General features: G+C 45.2%; 1 long non-coding RNA gene across 1 annotated transcript in view; it reads right to left on the bottom strand.

Annotated features, from left to right (window-relative positions):
• The window catches only part of LOC118008166, an 11,304-nt gene that overhangs the window by 2,704 nt on the left and 710 nt on the right, over positions 1 to 7,890 (bottom strand). The window contains exon 2 of the long non-coding RNA XR_004678600.1: positions 3,621 to 3,725. This is a non-coding gene — a long non-coding RNA (uncharacterized LOC118008166). The remainder of the gene's footprint in view (positions 1 to 3,620; positions 3,726 to 7,890) is intronic.

Here is a 7,890-nt window from a genome sequence, read left to right as displayed (position 1 = left end):
AGAAAGAAAGAAAGAAAGAAAGAAAGAAAGAAAGAAAGAAAGAAAGACAGAAAGAAAGAGACAAAGGGAAGAGGGAAGCTGGGAGTAAGCAATGAAAAGTAATTAACTATAAAAGAACAAAAGTAATTACCAAAAAAAGCATTGAAGTAAATACCATAAAAAGCCAGTAGTTACATTTAGAAAGAACAGGGTTGTATTTGGGAAGGGATATACTGGGGGCTTCTGGGATGCTGGTAAAACCCTACTTTTTTCTAGGTGGTAGTTAATGAAAGTCCTTCATAATAATTATGTTTTATGCACTTTCCTTTAATTGTGTTATTTTTCACAACAAAAATGTTTTTATAAAGGTAGAAAAGAAAGAAAGGGGGCACCTGACTGGCTCAGTCGGTGGAGCATGTGACTCCTGATCTCAGGGTTGTGAGTTTGAGCCCCAGGTTGGGCAGAGAGGTTACTTAAAAAAAAAAAAAAAAAAAAACCTGAAAAAGAAAAGAAGGATTTGAAAAGCAGATAGAGCAAAGCTACATTTTAAGGCCTAAAACTGCTATAATCACTGAAGGGCAGACACTCAGGTTGGCCTTAGGAGTGGTGGAGCTTAAAATCAGACCAGCTAACATGAGCTGAAAGGCTCTGAGCGCTCCTGGGTTGGCTGACTGACTTCTCACCTCCAGGATAGCAGAATCTGGGCAGAGAATCAGCACTGGCAAAGGCTAGGAGAAAGTGTGGGCCCAATGGAGCGGGTCCCCATTGTGGTAGACCTGCAAGATGGCACAGAAGGCACCGAGGAGAAGCAGGAGTCCTCTGGGACCCCAGGGAACAGAAGGGACCCAGGTGATGGGAGGGAAGTGAGTGCATGGAGAAGGTGCTAGTATCTCAATCATGAAATGGAGGAGGAGTGGGGATAGAAGACATCCTGGAGCTCTCATCTCCCAGGCCTGAGAAAACTTTTTAATATTCTAGGATTCTAAAATGAACATGATAAATAATTACTGAGTGCAAAAGCATAAAGGAGTCATGGTTCTGAAGCTCGCCTTTGTAAGGGCCTTATCCCTCACCTAATGATTACCTGCAGTTTTTCTGGCAGTTGTCAAAGGGAAAGACCGATCGTACAGCCAGCAGAGTTTTCATGGCAACATTCTAGGAGGGCTGGTTCGGCTGGCCAGTCTACAGTACTAATCGTTAAGACATGAGACAGCATGGGCCAGAAATGCTATGAGCCAACAACCTCCGTCGTAAGTGAAAGCTTATGTCCAAATGTAAGGACGGTGGGCCACGTGACTACAGAAGACAGGGCAGGCTCTGTATCACACACACTGATGATCTGAGTGCATGAAAGGACTGTTAGCTATGAAGAAATTTAGGGTTTTCAGGGTTCCTGTTGGGAACACAAGGCTCTGGGGGGCCCCGAATGGCAAATACAAGAGTATGAGAGAAGAGGTGAGTAGAGGTGGGGAGGGGATGTCTCCACCTCTGGAGGGTCTAATTACTCCCAGCACTGTCACAATGAGTATAAACCAGAGTGATTTGCTGGGGTAAGGGGATGTGGTAATAAACAAACATAAGGGGTACCTGCGTGGCTCAGTTGTTTAAGCAACTGCCTTCGGCTCAAGTCATGATCCTGGAGTCCCGGGATCGAGTCCCACATCGGGCTCCCTGCTCAGTGGGGAGTCTGCTTCTCCCTCTGACTCTCCCCCTCTCATGCTCTCTCTCTATCACTATCTCGCTCAGTAAATAAAATATTTAAAAAAAAAAACAAAAAAAAACCCAAACATAATACTTCTTTGCATCAGTACACAGGAAGAATCAAAACCACCTGCACTCAGCTTACTGTTGACATTGACATGAGTTTTCGAGGGGAGGAAACTCTTGCCTGGGATGAGAAAAGTTGTAAACAACTATTGTTTTTTGCAGAAATTTCAAGAAGTAACCTTTTTTATTTTTCTCAGTAATCTCTACACCCAATGTGGGGCTTGAACCCACATGACCCTAAGATCAAGAGTTGCACATTTTACCAACTGAGTCAGTCAGGCGCCCCTCAAGAAGTAACCTTTTCTTTTCAAGATTTTATTTATTTATTTGAGAGAGAGAGAGCAGGAGAGCGGGGAGGAACGGAGGGAGAGGGAGAAGCAGGCTCCATGCTGAGCAGGAGGATCCTGGGATCATGCCCTGAGTCAAAGGCAGACGCTCAACAGATGGAACCACCCAGGCGCCCCAAGAAGTAACCTTTTCAACGAACTTTGCAACTTTTCAATAGACTGCATCTAACCACTTTTTATTCTCTAAGACTCTTTGAAACCCTTGCCTCGAAACCCTCACCTTGTGCCGTCCACCGATACCCACCTATTGTATCATGATTCGTGCCCAGTCCCAATCAAGCACTGGAAAAGCTGCCTTAAAATAGACCCAACCCTTCATAAATATCCCGATGTGGCCCCCCAATACAGATGTTACTATGACTAGGCAGAGCTGTGTTTTCCTTTCCTGCGATCAGAACAAACTCAGCTTTGAACTCTCACAAAGTTGTTTTGACACTGTTTTTGGGAAGCAGCATTCGATTATGAGGCCTGCCAAGACCTCCTCGCCACTGTGGTCAAGACCCTGACTCAGAAAGGATGCTCCTCTGAGGCCCTCGAGCCCCTCAGGAGTCTTTTAGACCACGGCAGTGAGAGATGTAAATCTTGCCTTGGGCCTGAGCTCCCCAAATACAGAGTCTATTTGTCTCCAGGAATAAGGAACCCCTTTTAGGAATCCTTTGATTATCTGACCATATTGGAAAATCTTTTCTCCTCGGTCGATATCTGCCTTATTATGAATGACACTACTCCTTGTCTATTTCCATCTTGTTCATTTTTGGTTGTGCATCTGTAAGAGCCAAGTTGACAGTGGCAAGGACAGATATGGGTCCCAATAAGTATGTCCCTAACCTGGCCCAGGGACAAATTTTTTCTTGGGCCACTTATGAGAACTTTCCTCAGACTTGTTTTGAGGTTCAGCAAAGATCTCTCCACATATCCTATCTGCTGGGAAGTATAAATTCATCGGAGTTGCAGATGGAGAAGGTCTAGCTGTGACATTGGGAGCTCTGAGCCACAGGATGCACAAATGACTCTTGACTGACCATTTCCAGGCTCTCATGGCTCTGTCTCAGTATTAACCTCAGTCCATGCCTTCCTCGGGCCAGACTTTTGCTTCTTACATGTATTTACGCTATAGCCAAATTTGTGCACTTATCTTTCCAAATAGCATCATTTCACCAAGGATAATTTAGAATTACAGTGGCCACCACGAGGGAGTTTTGATATGAACAAAATTATTTACTTGAGAGGTGCCTTAGAACGTAAAGGCAACATAATTCCAAGCATCCAATGGTCTTCATTATTTTTTATTAGCACGAGGAAGCATCCAAAAGAAACTGGATTGCAAAATTACTCCCTTGATGGATTGCTTGGCCAAAGCAAAAGAAAAATGTGAACAAGTTAAATCTTTTAGATTTCCCCAAACCACAATTCAAGCCTACTATCCTCTTCCCCCATGCTATGCTCCTCCATGTCCTGCTATCCCTCTCTTCCTCTGACCCACTCCCCCTCCATCCTGGCCAGCCAGGTACCCCAAAGCTCACTTACCTCTTTAAAGTAAACCTCCTGCGGAACAGAGAAAACCTCTTATGGTAGATTTTAAGCTCTGATTTCATTCTCAGCTGAAAGCCATCATCAGAGACTCTGCAGGGCCTAGACAACAGAGAGAAAACATTACAGAGAAATTTAGAATCATTTGAGGAACTTATAGCCCAGAGCAGCCACATATATTTCAATTCATTCCTATGTGAGTAGGAACAGCAGATGCAAGGAGTTCAATGAAAAAGTCAGAATGGGAAGACCCCTGATGGTGACTAAAAAGGCCTTCAATTGCACGGGGAACCGAACGGGTTTAGAAAAGCTATAGAGTTGGTCAGGGTCTTTTGGAGGCTATCCTCTGTCTTTCCTATGAAAATAGATTGTGCTCTGGTTCAGTTTTTCAAGCCAAAAAAGGAGAAGTGTGATGGAGACCTCAGGAGTAGGTTAATACCTATCAACAGCATGCAGGAGTTGATCCTGAAGCAGATGTGACCCTGCTCGCTCTCTTATTTTTTGTGAATGGCCTTGAACCAGAAAAAGAGGAGCAATAATGTGCAAGCAAAAGTAGAATGGGAAAGGGCGCCTGGGTGGCTCAGTCTTTAAGCGTCTGCCTTCGGCTCAGGTCATGATCCCAGAGTCCTGGGATCGAGTCCCACATCGGGCTCCCGGCTCAGCAAGAAGCCTGCTTCTCCCTCTCCCACTCCCCCTGCTTGTGTTCCTGCTCTCGCTGTCTCTCTCTCTGTCAAATAAATAAAATCTAAAAAAAAAAAAAAGTAGAATGGGAAAGAGCCCCAAGGCCAGACCCCCCAAACCCTGCTGAATATTTTGAAAAGAGTTCTAGAACTAAGAAATGAACGATGAAGATATCAATGAAGGTGTTCAGTTTCTCATTCTACTCTTAAACCCACAAGGAAACATTTCTCTGAAAATTAAAGGACAACCTACAAATGTTTTACTGATATGGGCAGGGAAATATCAATCTTAAACCTGACCCCACTACTGCACAACCTTTTCCTTGGAGTCTTCAGACTACTCCAGTCACACATTTATCCTCACCATGCCTTCCCCAGGCCCCAGCGCATAACCATCAGCCTCAAACCTTTAACCAAGGAACACCACACTCATTAACTTAATAGCAAGGGATTTACTATGTGAATGGAACTGCCATATTAAATGCTTTCCCTGATGGTCCCTTCCTTCTGGTTTGGTCCCAGAGGACTTCCTTATTCATAATAAGATCCTGGCTCATTCGGATAATGATTTATGAGTACTTCTGTGTGTAAATCAAGCAGATTGAAAATCTTTTATCAGCAAAAATTCTGATACTCTACTGGAGCTAAACCCATCAAGGTTCAATCTCTACCCAAACCTGCCTAATAGCCTCTAAAACAAGGCAATAAAAGGAGGAATAAAACTAATAATCAAAAGCCTTAAAGAGAAAGGAGTCTCATACCTTGTCCCAGTCTTTGTGATACTCCTATCCTCTCAGTTGAAAAACCCAGTGGGCAGGAATACAGATTTGTTTAGGACCCCAGGGCTACAAATTAGACACTGCCTGCTTCCCATTAGGATTAAACTCAAGTACTATTCTATCTTCAAGGCCTACAGAGATCATGTGTTTTACAGTTGTAGATCTATGTTGTGTTTTCTTTGATGTCTATTTTTTTAAGATTTTATTTTTAAGTAATCTCTACACTCAACATGGGGCTTGAACTCACAACCCCAAAATCAAGAGTCGCACACTCCACCAACTGAGCCAGCCAGGTGCCCCTCTTTGGTCTCTTTAAATCAAAAATTAATACTTGTCCTCTCCAGGGAAAATCAGCAATAGTACCTGGATGACCACTATGCCTCAGTTTACTGAATTGCCCTCCTACATTTCACAAATCCTCAACCAGAACCTCAAGAGCTTTACATTGCCCTGTAATTCTATTCTTATTCAATAGGTGGATAATCTTTTGTTGTGTTCAAAGTTGAGGTGAGCTCCGATGCTGATTCATCTACTGCTTGCTCTTTTAGCTCAGAGACAGCATTAAGGGTTCCATAGAAAAGCTGACAATTTGTCAAGGAAGTATCCTTCCCAAGACAAGACATCCCAAGGAGGAAAATCCCTTACTCAGACAACGAGCTGTGCAAAGGGTTTCTGGTCAATAACTAAGACATTATGAGGATCCTTGGGTCTCATTGGCCACTGCAGACAGAATAGTCCCAACTTCTCTGAAATGTGCACGCCATTCATTTGACCAACCCAAGTCCTTGCTAACCAAACCTTTTCCCTGGAAACCCAAACATGAACAGACATTTTCTGAATTCAGATTAGCTCTTCAGTACCCTCCCTGTCTGGGCCTAACCAAATATCATAGACCTTCAACCTATAAGTACATGAGAAATTTCTCCAAGCCCTTAACTGCATGAGAATCGAGACCCATAGCTTACTACAGGTTCTCTTGTGATCCAGTGACAAGAGCCTCCCCACCTTGTCGAGGGGCAGCGGCTCAACTAGTGGAGTCTTCTGTCAGCTTGGCTGGTCCCTCATTCGGTACCATCTTTGTTGCTTCCTAAAATTACACCTTTCTTAGCAGGTCGATTTACCTCCTGTGAACTCCAATACTCTCTCTGAGGTGCTAAGCTGCCAGGCAGTGCCCTCCCTCACTCTGTTAAGTAATCAACCCAGCTTCTTTTGATCAGGAAGTTATTTTGGTAGCATTTTCCCAGCCGGCAAGGATGACAATCTTTATCAGAATTTGTCCTAAACTCTCATCTGAGAGATTTCAGATTATTAAAAAATAAAAACAACCAGGCGCCTGGGTGGCTCAGTTGGTTAAGCAACTGCCTTCGGCTCAGGTCATGATCCTGGAGTCCTGGGATCGAGTCCCGCATAGGGCTCCCTGCTCAACAGGGAGTCTGCTTCTCCCTCTGACCCTCCCCCCTCTCATGCTCTCTCTATCTCATTCTCTCTCTCAAATAAATAAAATCTTAAAAAAATAAAAATAAAAATAAATAAAAAATAAAAACAACCACCACACTTTCTACATGCCTTTTATTTTGGTAAATATCCCTAATACAATCATGGCTGCTCTTTGCTCTCATTCCTACAGTCTCTTACTCCCCTGAAAAATGCTGGTCACTAGCAGGCTGGGGGCTTATCTCTGCCGGAATAGAACCACAAAGGGATCAGGAGTGTGGCTGCAGTGTTGGGGAGCAGCTCATTTTAAGTTCTAACCACGATATTGTGTTCCTCTCTCCCATGCCCCATACTCACACAAATCTTGGAGCAAGACTCAAAGGAACAAGCGGCAATTCAGTTAGTTCCCTGGAATCCTGCAACCTGGGGGCAGGGTTGGCAAAGGATTAGGGAGAAAAAGGGGAGGAGGGGAGGTTTCCTTATTTCTATCAGGGGTGCCTTCCCCTCCTCAACTCTGCTGTCCCCTGCCCACCCCAGGGCTGACTCTGGGGCATGTCAGACCTAGGGCAGGTCACAGTGTATTCTCAGGGCACCCTCATCCAAAGGACATGCACAGCTCTCTCCAACTGGAAAGCTGGTTCTGGTGACCAGCAAGGCCAGCCCAAGGCTAACCAAATGCCAGTTAGAGGAGGTGACAGGAATAGGCCCGGTGTTTGTGTAAATGGAGTAAACCAGTCCTAAATTCCAACTGCCAGAGTTGTCCCTGTTTTCCTTTGTCTATTTCCTGGTCCCTGGGAGTTCAGAACAGACCCCGGGGTGCTCAGTGCAGCAGCGAAGGTCAGGAAATGCTATCTCCCAGCAAGGAACGGAACTGCATTTGGAACCTGGATTGGAGGGTATCCACCCACCAGGGCGTTGTGGGGGTGGGGAGCAGAAGAGTGGCCTTCACCAGATAATCCCAGGTAGCAAAGGGCCCCGGGGGCCTAGGCACCGGGAGCCTGAGCTCTGCTTGACAGAAACCTTACCACAGTTACCGTTGTCCAGAAGCACCAAGCAGTGGAGTCTCCTGACACTGAAAATGGTGGAGCGTATTCCCACAGTCAAGGTGGACACCTCTTAGGAGTCTGTACTATAGTTAAAAGCTTGCCCCGACTTTCCTTTTGGAGTCTTCCGTCTGCAGTATGCAATATATCACTTACACACAGCGGAGTTTTTTTTGGTCTCGCTGTGATTTCTAGCATGTTGGCCTCAATCCCCACACTGGACTGCAAGCCGCTCCGGAGGCGGGGCCGTCCTAACCAGTCCCTTCTCCTTCAGGCCACCCTGTAATCCCTTGAACTTCTTAGTCCCCCACAGCGCCAGGCTAAGCCCTGC

This window comes from Mirounga leonina, unplaced genomic scaffold (genome assembly GCF_011800145.1).
Source record: "Mirounga leonina isolate KUSES-001 unplaced genomic scaffold, KU_Mleo_1.0 Mir_125, whole genome shotgun sequence".
Taxonomy (NCBI): domain Eukaryota; kingdom Metazoa; phylum Chordata; class Mammalia; order Carnivora; family Phocidae; genus Mirounga; species Mirounga leonina.
Note: the sequence above shows the minus strand (reverse complement) of the source record. Positions and strands in the feature narration are given on the sequence as shown.